This window comes from Genypterus blacodes, unplaced genomic scaffold (genome assembly GCF_046128005.1).
Source record: "Genypterus blacodes isolate CSIRO-AG114 ecotype Tasmania unplaced genomic scaffold, CSIRO-AGI_Gbla_v1 ptg000007l_1, whole genome shotgun sequence".
NCBI lineage: Eukaryota > Metazoa > Chordata > Actinopteri > Ophidiiformes > Ophidiidae > Genypterus > Genypterus blacodes.
This window is the reverse complement of record NW_027466821.1, coordinates 4,045,549-4,061,833: the sequence shown is the minus strand read 5'-3', so window position 1 is coordinate 4,061,833 and position 16,285 is coordinate 4,045,549. Positions and strand designations below refer to the sequence as shown.

Sequence of the window (16,285 nt, the reverse complement as noted above, 5' to 3'; positions counted from 1 at the left end):
GGCAGCGCTGGCTCTATAGTGAAGGACAAGGGAAATGGAAAAGACAGAATGAGTCAACGCATTATGAATTAGGTTATTCAGTGTAACATGATGTGAATGTTTGGTGTTTTTAGAGGCTCAGACTCAGAAACAAAGGCACAAAGGTTAAACTCTGTCAGATCCGTCAAACCTTTGAACTCATCACACTTGTGACACTACTGTAATTGAATTTGAGAATAATACCAAATGTTTAAATAATACCAGATTATGAATTCATTATGATATGATATAATAGCACTGGCCAGATGCTGCTGTTTTGTAAGGCCTGCAAATGATTTTAATCCAAACTGGACATCTGACAATGCAGGTTTAACCCCCAAATCTAACCCCCAAAATAATATTGAGTACTTGTTAGGTCAAATTCATTTGCAAAATATTAATTAAATACAGGAAAGCAACCCTGGCTATAGTGTGATGTTTGCAAACTAAATAACAAAAGAGGCTTGTGTCTTTCATGTGCTGTATTTCATGTCCCCTGCTAAGTAGGGGACTAAAGGTAAACTGTGTAACTCATATCACAATGCAGTTGTTCAAGAAGTTCAGCAATTTATTGATGTGAATTAAGATCCCATAACAGTAAATTGTTATTTTTAGATATTTATTGTGAATTGTTAATATTAATATTGTCATTTAACTATTTAATTAGAACAATGTAAATGTTAATATACCTTCTCATATATATATATATATATATATATATATATATATATATATATATATATATATATAGGTTTAACTATGACAGCATGATAAATTCTACTTATAGGCTCATGCTTGTCAAACATATACTGGCATTAATCCTTATTTGCATATATAACATTTGATTTTTTATTTTGGTCAATAATCAGAGAAATTACAAAATTAACAGTCATGTTAATGTTAGTTGTTTCTGCTTCACTGTGTCCCTGCAGGCTAGTGGGAGCTGTCAGAAACACAGAGGTGGTTTGGAACAGGAAGCACCGCCTTGACCCTTGCTTCCTCCATTGCGCCTTGTTTATGTTCCAACGACTTCCTGCATTTCTCTGTCATTTCTCAGGCTTGGAATAGCCACAGCCAGCAGATGGATCTATCGTGATGCATTTGTCTAGCTGAGCGTATATGGGCTGAAATAGAAATGTAAACTGAAGTGAAAAGTTGCTTCCTCATAACTGGAGCCTGTTGGACCTGCAGTGTTTGTATTCGGTCACTAGAGGGTGGGTAAGGCTGAGCTATATTTGATCAACAGCCCACAGAGGCGAGCAAAGGACTGAAGGTAAGACTGTTGACATATTTGATTCTTCTCTGCTGGGTGTTTAGTCTGAATTTGACAGAATAATAAAGAAATAAATAAACAGCAGTTGTTGGTGTTAAATTGGTGATAGTTTTGTCTGAAACAGTGCCGCAGTTTGCATACGGTTTCATCAGAATTTGTAGACAGCAGTGCTCAGACGTCTGTTTAATTCAATCTCTCTTGTGTGTGTGGGTTGTGTGCACGTGCGTGTATGTATGACATGCGTCTTTTCTGTACAGCGAGTTGGAGAGATGCAGGCATGAAGCAAAGCCCATAATAAACATCTTAAGCATTTTAAATATGTAATAATGACACACTGAGTCTTGAAGTTGAAGTATCCTCACAACAATTTATAAACTGTTTCTCCAGGGGCCATTAATCTGCTTGAACCCAGAACTATATGAAGAGCATTTCCTTTCAATACAAGTGGGGTGATTTAGTGGTGCAGTGAGCTGACTTTGTTTCATGGCACTGTGACGCAACTGCAATTAAACTGGAAAAAATCGGAATGAGAATTTGATAGATCGTTGTATATGCAATAAATTCACAAGCTGTTTGGTGTCGGCCGTTGTTGTCGATTTGATCATGGGTCCCCTGTCTTCAAAGCCAGCAGTAATGCTGGTGGTGGGGGGCCCCTCTGTTCTACGAGGGAGGGTGGAGGGCCCTGCCTTGTCACCCCAGCTGGGTGTCATTTGGCTGGGCTCTTAAGCTACAGCCCCCAGGGGTGTGGCACAGGCTGCCAGATCCTGAGCGGAAGGTAGCTATACTAGATACTCAAAGCAGTTACAGCCAAATATCACAAGCATTACCATCTCTCTCTCTCTCTTCCTCTCCCCTCTCTCTCTCTCTCCCTCTATGTGTATACATTAATGCCTTTTGTTCTTGTTCATAATATCAAAGGCAATCGCGGCTATTCTTAGTGCCGGAGGGAGGCAGTGGCTCAGTGGGTAGTGCTTCCGCTTGGGAACAGGAGGGTCGCTGGTTCGAGCCCCTGCCGAGGTGCCCCTGAGCAAGGCACCGAACCCTCAATTGCTCCCCCCTCTGCGAAGGGTGGTAATGTAAGTCGCTTTGGATAAAAGCGTCTGCCAAATGATCGTAATGTAATGTAATGTAATGTAATGCCGGAGAAAATCACAAAAAAACCATAACATTGACTTTTACAGTATTGTTGTTCTATAATGATAACATAATTTGTGCTTATAAATATAATATATATAATATATTTTTATGTTCGGAATTAATTACTGTACGTCAAACATATCATTCTTGATGGAAATTTGAACAGATAATAGGTGTTACATGGCAACATAAAAATGGACTTACTTCAGTGGAATGGATGGACATAACAGAGAGGTCAGTGAGAGCTTTGTGTTTGTGTTCCTTCATGTCTTTGTGACAGATATCCTTCCCATACATAGAAACACAAACTAACATCAGTGAAACAGTAAATAAAGTCCATGTGATTTTGAATTATAGCTTCCATAAACTAATTAGGCCATTATAGTTTGAAGTGTACAGACCCACACTGATATTGGAAACATTCCAAAACACACCAAAACAGAAACTACTGTATAAGACTTACATACAAATTTAGGAACAAGATCCAAATAACCAGACCTCAACACAAGGGAAATAGGGAAAGGGAGTGGTACACAAAAGGTAGGAAGCATCGAGTCCCAGTTGAGCCTTAATACAATAAGAGCCACTGTACAATTGGGGCATTTTTTTTAATGCATCCTACCTGATTCCACTTTCCACAACACCTGTAGTCATTTTTCATCTCCAGATAATATATGCTTATTCTACATGTTCAATTGAACTGAGCTACTTTAAATTGACCAGAGTGGTAGCATATTTTTGCGGTGAGGGAGAGAGAGAGAGAGAGAGAGAGAGAGAGAGAGAGAGTTCCCTGAGCTACCTATCTGTTAAACACTGAACAGGAGAGGGAATTTTGGAGTGACATCCCAGTTATTGCTCTTGACATTTGTGCGTCGTCCAGGCGCAGATGCACAGTAAAAGCCGCACCTAAGGGAGTTTGTGTGTGTGTAAGCGGGTGTGTGTGTTTGTGTGTGTGTGTGTGTACTGATGGGCTAAGCGCAGCTGCGTACAGACAGCGAATGAATAATAAAGTGTGTCAAACCTGACCTATGCGGTCATTCTATTTAGACATTCCCTTGTATGACCCCCTCTTTCTCTCCACCACACACACGCACACGCACGCACACCCACACACACACACACACACACACACACACACACACACACACACACACACACAGAGACAAAGCCTCTTGTGTGAGCTAACTTTAGACTGAGAAATTGTCTGAGTCTTTGTTTTTTCCAGCTTTAACATACATTATCTACTGAACTGTGGAAGTGAATTGGACAGGGATCAAGCATATAATATAGTTGTGACAGCCTTTGAAGCTTGTCCACTCTGCCCTTACGCTTGTGCCGATTGCCTCTGAGCCCTTTCCCTCCTCTGCACAAGCATGCTGTGGCATTTATAAGGTACAGTAGGCAACAAAACACACATTAGGGATGAACAAGCATACATAGATGCGAGGGAAGAGAGGGAGAGAGAGAGAGCGAGAGAGCGAGAGTTTTATTTGGCTTACTGCCATTTTCACGGAGTAAAAGGTAGTAACTAAAAAGGTTAATGTATGTAATGTATCACGCTGTTGTCTATCAAAAGACCAAGCAACATCCTGCTGACCCTAAATGAAGTGAGCTCTGTGTATTTTGAAATTACATCTTGGAACTGTTTATAACAATTGCTCCATATTGATATGAGAAACATGTTTTAGTCTAATCGTGCTTTCAATTAGAACGTGAACGTTGACCCCTTTGATGACGTCACATGTATCGCGCGTCGCGGTAGTTGGCATGGAGGCGCTCGCGAGCAGATGTAAGTATCCTCTTGTTTATCGCTAAAACTCGGTTAAAGTGTCGACGAACGCCTCTTAATTGTTATTTTTAGGCACCCCAAAGTATTTTTGCGGAATTTAAAGCCGAGTTGTAACTTATAAATCTTCCTGCGGAGTCTTAATTTGGTAATTAAATAGCGAACAGGTGGTTTCTCGTTCAACTTTATTGATTTACGTTTTATGGGCGTCTTGTTAAACAAAAGTTCGTTTTCCATTTTTTGAGCTTCTACCTTGTGTATTGCAGTGTTTGTATGTCTTTACTTAATAACTGATTTATTCAAAAGTTTTCTTACCGAAAATCGTTATGAAATACACTGTATGTTCGTAGGTACAGAACATGCAAAGTAGCCTCTCTATAGCGCTGTGCAGGTCAGGTTATTGTCCCATTCTGACGAAAATGTGTTATTTCAATTGTTATTAGTAATAATAACTTTAGATATATGTGACAGCTTTTCTTTTAGAAAATACAGTTGTCACTCAGCTGTCCCTTTATTCTTTATGTATCTTATTGGAATGAAAAGTTAAGAATGTAAACTATTACTACTTTTTCTACAGCTGTTGCTTCCCACAGTGTTATAATCTGACTCAGCTGGAGAAAGAAAACTGTTGGACCATAATGTAACAGTAAAACTTTGAATAAATGAATCCTCTCCATGTTTGGTTGTACAAAAGTGGATAAACTATGTTGGTTACGCTCTGTTCCATTCTGGGGTCAGAGTTGCCAAATTGTTTTGGATTGAGTTTGGACACCCAGACTGGCCTGCTGAACTGTAGGTAGCTGCTTTGGCTCAGTGGCAGTGCCTGTGCTGTAGAGGAAACAAATTGATGTCTCCTCCTTTGGGTGCTTCAGCCTTGAGTAATATGCCCAAACCCTGGTGTTGTGTGTGTGTGTGTGTGTGTGTGTGTGTGTGTGTGTGTGTGTGTGTGTGTGTGTGTGTGTGTGTGTGTGTGTGTGTGTGTGTGTGTGTGTGTGTGTGTGTGTGTGTGTGTGTGTGTGTGTGTGAGTGAAGTGAAGAGAGAGTGGGAAAGACAGGGAGAGTCAGAAGCGACACAAATCAATGGAAACATCCAAACCACCATCATCACCAGCAGCAGCCTCCGCGACCTCCATCACCTCTCTACCATTCCCTGGGAGAGACGGCTAGAGAAAGAGAGGGATAAAGAAAGAAAAGGAGAGGCAGTTTTCTCAACAACACAGTATCTGGTAAGTCAATACACAGACAGAAAAATACCCCCCACCATGCAGAGCCTGTGCAGCTACAGCGTCGGCTGTGAGTCGGCTCTCCAAGGTGCAGAGCGCACAGCAGCGCAGACGGTCAAGCACCTTTCTCTTCTTTCCTCCTCCCGTCCTCGCCACCACTGCAAAGCGAAAATAAAATCCAGAACGGGAGCGAGCGAGAGACCTGCCGCCAGTCCTCCTACGCTCGCATGCTTTAAAGCGTTGTGGGGATTAGGGATTGAATTGAGGGAGGCTTTTTTCCGCCAATCACCACGCTGCCTTGCAGAGAGCTGCGGCGTCGCTGGCTGGGTAAAGGAGAGAGAGAGAGGGAAATGGAAAGGGAGAGATGTAGTTCTGGAGGGATGGTGGTGCTTTATGGTGCTCTACATTTCAAATAGACACAATTTAACTGAGATATACAATTTGGAACTTCATCACAGTGTTGTTGTTGTCTGGGGTATCCAAGAGTCAGTTTAGAAACAATTTCTTTCTAGTATTTCAAGAACAAGGCTGATGTTTAGTTTGATGGTTTGAAGATTGGTTTTGACACAAGTTATCCCTTACAATGAACACTGTGGTGGAGGGATTTCATTCATTGTGTGGACACAACTAGCACAAGTGAAAGTAAAAGTGAAAGTCTTATTTTAGTTTAAAAAGTTAAGTCAAATTAGCTGGTTAATCATCCGTACAGGTACACTATTGGGGCCGGAAGCAGAATTTGATTTGTTGTTTTGCTGATGTTGCACAGATCAGTTTTAACAATTGTGATGTGTACATGAAATGTATCCAGAACTATGAACAGCAGGTGGTGTAACCATTATATGTTAATGGTTCATTTCTTACAACACAATTGAAGAAGGATGGTGGTGCTCTTTATGTAAATCCATTTAGAAATTGTCAATAACTCGGAATTCCTCACCTGCAAAAGTTAGTTGATTTTAAAAGAATCATGCAGTTCCTCAAGAACAATGTCTTTATATTAGCCTACCCTGACTATTTATATCTATATTTCTTTTCTGTCAACATACTGTCTATCTCCTCAAATGTCATGTATTTGTACATAACCTTGTAATGAGCCTCCATTACGGTTCACACCCCATGTGTGTATAGAACTGTCCTGGTGTTTCCGTTCTAATGAGCCTTACATGCCTCGGCGTCCTGCCAGCTAATGCCTGCCTTTATGGCTTTTAGCACTGTGTGTGCGAGTGTGTGCCTGTGTGACTTGTCTGTGGAAAGTTCCACATGCTGGTTTGTTCGTTAAGAGACAAACTTTAGTCTTCCATGTTACAGTTTGAGTGATGTGATGCCTGATGTCATGAAAGTCGTAGTTGTTAAAATCCGAAGAGACTTCCTTGTCAGTTTGTGTTCTGAAACTGTGCTTGTGCTCATGTGCTTTTATGCTTGTGTTTGTGTGTGTGTGGGGAGCTGTGTGTGAGTGTGTTAGAGATGCTCCAGCCATACCTTTTCACTGCTAATACAAAGTACTGAACCATTGCTTTTATTGAACAGTGTTTGCTCACACCATTAGTTAGGGGTGACCTGACCTACATTATTGAGCAATAATAATTTTTCTCCATTAGGGAGATCTAAAGCTGATCTATGCATGAACAAATGGGAAAGGTCAAATTACTTTACTTTGATTTTCAACATGTTGCATTTCCTTCTAATCTCTTCTATTCATTTAATTTTATATGACATTTCAGGACATTTTGCAGAGACACATTGAAAGAGCATCTGCTAGGCCTGCACAATGTGATCGACGTTGCAACTTTTTGACATCGCATTGACATAAAGCAAAGGTCAGTGATTAGCCGAAATCATAGGCTGTCCCAACTCTTCCATAAAACATGTTCAATTTTACAAAAGGCTGAAATTTCTGCCAGGTCATAATAAATTCCCATAGCTGTAACTTTTTGCAATGCTCTTTGCTGTGGTTTGCCACTGCCGACTATTCACAGTAACACATTATAAGTGGTCACTGGCCCTCACTTGTTACTGTGAATGGATAAGCTTGGTAACAGCTGATATTTTTTCAAACTTTAAAATCAGGGACTGGTTTCCACTTTGTGTTGACAGTGATGAAAATGCAACCCACACACGCACACATAAACACACGCACACACACGTGCTGTCTCACATGCGCACACAAGGTTTGTGTCGTCTAGGTGTGTGTATGAAAGCGGTACGTGTGCACATGTCCTCAGGCTCAGCTAGTGAGGGCCATAGTTAGATGCAGGTAAGAGTCAAACAGAGGGAGACATCTGTCAGTCTCTGAATGGTATTTTCCCAATGCTACTGATGAGGCAAGTTTCTGTCTCTCTTTCTCTTTCTCTCTCCCTCTCTTTCTTGTCTCCCTCTCTGAGGAAAGGGTAAACACATCCTTGAACATGTGGCAGCTTGCTGGAGCATGTCCCTTCTTTCCGTCTCCTCTCCATTTCATTAATACGCGCTTCCATTTTATGTGAATTGCGACGCGATATAAAAGCTAAGTGAAATTGGCAATGCTTAGCTGGGTGTTTTGAAATGTTGCTCGTAAAACGCAAAATATCCGTTCTGTAAGTACGTAATATATTGGGGCCTGTCTATGTCCCTGGATCCCATAGCGGGTTTGAATAAAATTAAGTTATGCCCTTGTCTGTGTCGACGCCCACTGCCCAGACTGCACTTGCTGTTTGGGGTTTAGAGTTTGTAGGTCCAAAACTTTTGGTTTTTGAAACATTGGCACTTTTTTTGCAAATATGATATTTCTTAGTTAGGTAGTATTATTATGTTTATTCCCGGCAGTCCTGCTGAAATATGCTATAACATATCAAAATAGCTGCTCTGCTTTTTTCAACTCATATTATAGAATCTACATCTATTCACCTCTTCACAGTCTCTATATCTAGCATCAGTTATAAAGTCCACACCTGTCTTTATTACAGCTACTATCTTGTCTTCTCTCTCTCTTTCCCTCTCTCTCTCTCTCTCTCTCTCTCTCTTTCTATCTATCTCTCTCTCAGACACACACACACACTCCCTCCCTCCCTCCCTGTCTTGCTTGGATGAGGCTGAGGACTGTGCTGCCAAGACATATGAATTATTAGACTAATGGGCTTAAGTGGCTTGTCCTAACATTGTCTCCCTTTAACACACAGGAACACAGAGGCTTAGGAATACACTACATACAAAACTAGAATAGAAAAAACAATACTAAAATAGCCCTTCTCTCTGTTTTCTTTTCTCGAGGTCGGGATTAAAATTCATCAGAAGGAGCCATTATGTTTTCCCCGATATGTTTCTCACCACCTCCATGTCTCCTCTGTGCTGTGAGGACGAAGTGAGCCATTGTTATTAAATTGAGCGCTGTGCCACGTGCTTACACTCTCTCAAGCAGGGTTTTACTAAGTGAGCTGTTAGAATATTTGGTTGTAGAAGGTGGCAAATCGGTTTAAGAATAGGGAGCGAGTGGGAGAGTGGTACTGCAGTATGTGCTGCAGGAGGAAAAGATGGTATTCGGGATGAACAGTAGAGCAAAGTGGAGGAGATTGTGAGTAAAGTGTAATATATTGCTAAAGTCTCCATGAGTCAAGCAGTGTATAAACTTCGGTTTCTGCGAGCTAGCACTTGTAGCCTTGTGTGTGTGAGTGTGTATTTGCTAGACAGCTTAGGGGCCTAATTTATGAAAATGTACTTGGATTTAATCTTTAATACTATGTTAGAGTGCTTATACCCAAGATTTGTTACCATAGCAATAAAATGCTGATATATTTGCACGGTTTGATGAACACCAAGGACTCAACAATTACTTTCTCAGATGTAGAGCTTTCTGCACGAGTAAAAAAAACCCAAACAAAACATACCGCACGGATTTAAATTTGTAATTCCATTTGTCAGTGCCACTGCTGTATCCCTGAGATATTGATTGCACCATAACTTTGCTGTTTGTTTCCAGAGAGAATTTCCCGACTCTGGTTTCCAAGCAGTCGCGGTAACCTTTGAAGCTGTCATTCGCCTGCAGAATCACCATCACTGAGGCTTCTCCTATTAACTGACTTTCCATTTGCCCCTATATGTCAAATACTTATATGTACTATATACTTGCGTAATCCCACCTGTCACACATAACAGGTCAACAGTCATTGTTCTATAAATACAATGGGAAGTTCTCTCTCTATGCATGTAAGCTACATAGATAGTCTTCTATATCTTAAATAAGCTCCTACGCATCCACACTTATTAGTCCTACATAAGAACTCACAGTATGATGTTCTTTCCTGTTACTGCCTGCTGTTTGTGCGTGTATGAATAGTCCAGACTACATCGATGATGGCACTCGATCTTTCGGTCAAGCAGCCCCCCCCCCCTCTTGAAAATGGAGCGAACAAACAAGAACTGACAAAAAGCAAACACCCCTAGAGTCCTCGCTAATGAAACGGAGTCCAAGTCGGACAGAGGACGTCTACTCCCCAAAACTTTTTTCCCCGCCAGTTCTCCGCGCATCGTGCTCTTCAGAAATAAAAAAAAACATTAACAAGCTTCTTTCATGGATCAAACGAGAGCGGCGGTCCTCATTGTGCCAATGCAGCGTTCAAAAAAAAGAAGAGAGAAATACCTTATTATTGTTATCAAAGTAAAGCCAGCTCCTCTCCTCCTGCTCTTATGGGACCTCTCTGTTTCTCTCCGCTCATACACCCATGGGGAATCTAAACATGACTCACATACACGAACCCCCCTCTTTCTGGAACACACACACACACGCACACACACACACACGGGGCCTGTCTGGGTGCACATCATTTCATTTGTGAAATTAGTCCATTCTCTCTGACCCTGTCTTTTCATCAGGCGCAGCGGTGCATATTTTAGTCCCTATCCTGCGCTTGTTTTACTAATTGGTGACTATACTTTGCCCAACACCGATATCCTTTGATCATCTCAGATCATTACGTTTACCTCATTAATTTACTCAATGTGATTTTTCTCCCCCCAAAAAATTTAAGGGTCTGCACAAAATTGGATTAATAATAGATCATATGAGCCAAGAGAAAGAGCAATTCCTTTGTGATTTCTCCTTTGCCTCGTTCGCTCGCACTCTGTCTTAATCTGCTGATTGTGTCTTATTGTCCTGTGATGGACCGCTCAGCTTTAAAGGGCAACAGACAGGCTTTTTTGAGACCTCTGCTCCGATACAATGTTGCTACTTCTTTCCCATAGGTTCTGTTCAGATATACAATGTGTGAGAGAAACTCTGTAATCCATCCAAGCTGTGTCATATTTACCATCATATTCTCAACAACTGTGATCTTGAGGCCTTTTCATGCTTCCTGTTTCACATTGTGTCCCATATTTTATCATCTTTTCAGCATCAATATCCTCTCTAAAGATATCTTTCCCGACAATAGGCTTTTACGTCTGCTTTGTTGTTGACAGGTTCATTGTCAATCCACCCAACTCCAAATCGTGTCGCACATAAAGACGCGCGTTTCTCTCGTCTTTTATTTTTCCCTTTCTCTTGTTCTCTATGGACCAGATTACATCGCAGATCACTCTTTTCTGTGGGCGGCGGTTGGTATTGTGCTGCTTCTCACTGTTATTGTCACATTGAGCTCTGCTCTCGCCTATTATCATATAGATAAGTGAATGTTTGTGTTGCGGCCAGACAGGGAAGCACGGCGCTAATGTAGTGTATTGTGCATGTTGTTTAAATTGGCCCCTGTCGCCTCTGCCATTCAACCATCTTGCGCCTTTGCGATAGTTGTAAACACAATACAAATGTGTTAGTGTTGTTTTGGGCCTCTGTGCCAGACAAAAAAAGATGATGTGTACTTCTGTGTGTGTGTGTGTGTGTGTGTGTGTGTGTGTGTGTGTGTGTGTGTGTGTGTGTGTGCATGCTTGTGTGTTCTTTCAGCAACTTGTGTTTGTGATGTGACATGGTGCTGTTTGCATTTGCTTGTGCATATTTTCATGTCTGATTTGTCTTAGTACATAGCATGACACAATTTAGTTTGTTTACTACTGTGTCAAGTCATTTGTAGGAGTAGCATTTAGTGGTACTTTGTATGGTACACTTCACACAGTACTCACAAGAAGAATTTGGTACACTTGTGTACTCAATTGTCATTGAATGCCTAGTAGATGTACTGCAGTGATGTGTATGTGTTCACCAAATCATAGTTTTATTCTGTTTGATTTTTTGCCTTTGTACTTAGCAGCTCTGAAGCGGTGAGAGCAAATCCTGTCATGCCTGTCCATCTCCCCTTTTCCATTTTGGAATACTCAGGAACTAGGCTCCAAATCTGTCATTTAAATGTCAAACACACTTATTAAAATTCTTCTCTGGGGTCTTAATTTTGATACTATAAGAAGAAACGGCATTTCCTTTGAGAGTGGAGTGATTCTGTACATAATTTGTTGCAATCAGGATGCTTATGTTTGCACGGCAGCTGGTACTCAGCCCATCATCACACTACCTTGGGAGCAGGAGCATTCTGGCTAGATGGTCTAGAAACTAAATCTTGACCTTAGTTAGAGAACACTCAACTTTCAAATAGCCTTTGTGTGCCACTTGTTTCAGAGAAATTGACTGAAATGGGGAGAAGCCACTTAAGCACCAAATCTGTCCTCCAAACTCTCCACTTTACACAGGCTCCCTTAATTTGAACATGGTTGTGCTGGAATACAAATATCAGTGTACTGGCGGGGCTTGATTTCCAGTTCAATCCAGCGCACAGACCACTCCAGTCTAATCTAATCCAGTCCAGTTAATTGAGTCTTACCCGCCCAGTCTAATCCGCCTAAATTGATGGACGGAGACAATCTGTTCCCAGCTCAGCCCCAAGTGGGTATGTGTGTTAGCGTGTGTGTTTATATGTTGAGTGCATGTACACATACGGTATATGTGTGCACACATGTGAGTTCACCCTCAAACATCTCAAGCTTCAGATGAGTCTAGCTGGGCATCGAGTGTTAAACTTTCTTACATTCTCACAAGTATTTACAAGAAAGAATGTACATGTTTATACAAGTGTGTGGTTATCTTTAATGCTCCTGCAGGGTTGTGTAGTTATGAAATTTAAGCTCCCTTTTGGAGTGTCATCACACAACCACACATTTTTTAGTATTTTGAAGTGTGGGGCCACTAGCTGAATAATCCAATACTTGCATTTATTGTTATTGCTATTTATAGTGAATTGAATCGTGTGTCAGCCAGTGAGCATGCGTCTTGTGTGGTATTTATTATTTTCTCTCTCCTTAACACAACTGAAACCAAGTTGATGTTTTGCTTTTTTCCAAGAGAAAGACTGATCATTTGACATTATCTGTTATTAAAAGAGAAAATAATGACACAGTTAGGTGCTTGTGATTTCCACATCCATGAAACTCTGCCATATGTTGAGCAAAGAAGCATTTCTGTTTAACTTTTTATGCTTGTTTGGGTTTGAGTGCGTGTTCCCCAGTTTGTCATCTCCACCTGTTTTCTTTTACTTTTTTTTTATACTCAGATTGTTCATGCATGTGTCTACTACGGGGTGGGAGTAAAACAGTGTGTGTGTGTGTTTTAGTGTCTACAGCAGTGCATGTTGAGCTCAGCTTACCTCTGATCTAACACCGCAACCACCACCTCACACACACACACACACGCACACTTCCTCCCTCCTATGCGTTCTTCCACTTTCAACATCCTTCTCTTTCTTATGGAAAAGAGCCAATTAGACTTGTGTCTGTTTGTTTAAAACAAAATGGCTTTTAATTAGCACGATCAAAAAGGCTTCTTTCTGCAGGCCCCAGGATCCACTTTGTTGTTCCCCCTCCAGATCGCACATGGGTTTGATGCCACCTGATAGGACGGCAAGACAATCGGAACACTTTTATAATGAATACGCACGCGCACACACACACACACACACACTTTATCAGCCTTTTTTGTGTTCATCTATTGCTTGTTCTCTCTTAGTTTTTCTCTTCCTCTATTCTTCTTTTGTTACATTGTTACCATACCCTATTCTTTTCTGTGGCTCACATCCTCTTATTTCTTCCTGTCTCACCCTTTCCTCTCTTTTGTCCCCCCCATATCTCTCTCTCTCTCTCTCTTTCTCATCTTGTTCCGTGTCCAGAATGAATATATTCTGCCAGCAGTATCAGAAATGTTTTAATCTTCCTGGGAATGCCGGTGGTGTGGATCTGGTCTGGTTTGAGAAACAAACACATAGGGCAGAGCGTGTGGATATTGAGCTTCTGGTGAGCTTTTGTGACTGTACTGATGTTACCAGCTGTTTAAGTCCATCACATTAACAGGGTCATGAATTAATCGCTTAAGCATCAGTGATAATCGCCACGTGACTGATCATTAGCACATATTTGTGTTAAATGAGTGAGAGAGATCTTCTCCACTGAATAAAAATATTAGGCTTCTCCAAAGTAGTACTGCTGATAAGTAGTAAGTTAATAAGTTTGGCAAAGCTTTGTCTCCCCCAGCTCCCCAGAAAGTGAGTGATTTATCATCATTCTATGAAAACTCATTGGGAATTTCTTATGAAATGCAATAATTTGAATAGTAATTCATAATGACAATACTAATAATTTAAATTGCTATCCTTTTCAATTCTGAAGATATTTTGCCAATAGGTATGGCATTAACAAAAACTACGAATGATTACCCCATACAGCCATGGCAATGTAGATGTGGGTGTGTCTTGTTAGTGTGTGGGTGTGTATGTGTGTTTGCCTTTGCAGCCTGGCAGCGAGATTTTTATATGTTTTGTGTTGTTTGCCAGGCACTCCTACACTTCTGACTGCGGACTGTGTGTGTTTGTGTGTGTTTGTGTTTGTATGTTTCTTTGTCTGTGTGTCAGCTGATATCTTCTGTATTTTTGCTCTGTTGCTGACAGTGGCTGCAGGGAGCAAATCTGTGACCCAAACGGCTCATTACTGCTCAGCTCACCATTGCTTGTAATTGACGTGTGTGTGCCTGTGTGTCTGTGTGTGTGTGTTTCTGACCTGAGATAGGTTCAACTGACAGCTGTCATGTTGCTTAACTCAGTCATGATCTTCTCTTTTGTTTCCTTTCACATAGTAAGAGGTGCACATCCACACACACATGCACACAGCCTCTGACACAGTTTATATATAGGGAACGTGCCAAAACCATGACTATACATTGTATTATAATTTATTATATGAGATTTTGGATGCGTTTTAACTTTTCCTTAGCTGGGGTACGAGGAGTGCACTGTCCTTATCTAATCAAAATCTAGTTTCTATTTATTTATTTTTCTATTTTATTGTGAGGTGTTGGCAGGAAAAGTGTTTGTGGAAACTGCATCAATTGGTCTTAACTGCAGAGCCAGCTACGTCGCATTGAAATGGCATACAATGGAAGCAAAAGTTGTGAAGGTGCATAGACGAGGACAATTGGCTGGCAAAATTACGCGCTGACACCAAAAGAGTGAACTGTGACGGTGTTGGATGAGTCAGCATTTGGAGCTGAGCAGCCACAGTTTATAGGTGATTCCCCAAATGTCTGAGCAATATCCCGGTTTTAATGGCCACACAAGCCTGATTTATTATCTATGTTAACCCTGACCCTACTTTATCCGACAAAATCACCTTCACCAGTACACACACACACGTGCGCGCAGGCACAGGCACAGGCGTGTGCGCACAGGTCTGTGTGTGTGTTTGATAGGAGTAGCACTTCACGTAGACCCTGGCTCTTCCTCTGTCACTGTGTGTACTTGGCTTAATGTTGTCTCTGTGTGTGTGTTTGCGTTTTAGCATACTTCCCCTGGTTTTCGCTCATTGCCACATAATTAGATTGTGTGTGAAAGTCTCCTTACAGAGCATTGATTTGTTGTCAGATGAGCCGAGTGTCTCTGGACAGATGAGGGACATGATGGAGCATAGACACACACACACACACACACACACACACACACACACACAAACACAAACACAAACACACAAACAAATAAACAACCTACTTCCTCATCGTTTGGTTACATTTATGGTGCCATCTTAGTTACGGAAGATGGAGTAAACAGCGTGTCAAAGTGTGTGTGTCTGTAAGCATTGTAATGTAATGACTCAGTGTATCCGTAGTGTACAGTGTGACATTGTCCCTGCTTGCCCTCTGTCTCTTTGTTCTGTGTGACAGAATCGGGGCAGACAGTCTTAGCCTTGAGTATTCTTGGACTAGCCCTGTTGTCTCTCTCATAATTTATGTTTTGCTGCGTCTGACTCGGGTGTTATACTATCATCCACTTTCATCCCTTTTCTTCACGTTTCCTTATAAAGTGATCAGTAATGATGCAGCGTCGTTCTGTTCTTGAGCCGCGAGCTGCACCGCAAGGCCACTGTTGCTTGGACGTCAGTGTAGGTCGCTGGCAATTCAGTTGATTTAGGAACTGAGGGATGTGCTCCTTCAAGTCACTCTGAAGTGAGAAGATGTACACTGTAGCAGCCTTTTCTTCCTGGCTTTTAGTGAGATTTACATGTTAATTTTTCCAGACTGATGGACTTTCACAGCGACAGGAGGTTGAGGATTGAGTACAGAGCTCTTTAGAAAGAAACATAAAAAATTGAGGCCATTTTATAAATGAGACCAAGTACTGCGGCTGCCAAATTGGAAGGCTTTCCACGTGTTTCAGCACTGCCCTGCTTCATATTCACACAGCTGCACACACCCACACCAGAAGCACAGCCACAGACAGTACAGGCTCAGGCGTATATTATTGGCCTGTGGACACATCCACTTTAGCATGAACAACATTAATGCCTTGCTAAAAGTTAGACATTTAGTACTTGCTGACATAGGCGCCGGTTTATGTTTCTGCCTGTGCGTGCCGAAAA

General features: G+C 41.4%; 1 protein-coding gene across 1 annotated transcript in view; it reads left to right on the top strand.

The window, feature by feature from the left end:
- Positions 1-1,091: 1,091 nt before the first annotated feature.
- Positions 1,092-16,285, top strand: part of sox5 (SRY-box transcription factor 5) — a 173,618-nt gene continuing 158,424 nt past the window's right edge. The window contains exon 1 of the mRNA XM_076152371.1: positions 1,092-1,291. The gene's annotated coding sequence lies outside the window, so the exon portion shown is untranslated. The remainder of the gene's footprint in view (positions 1,292-16,285) is intronic.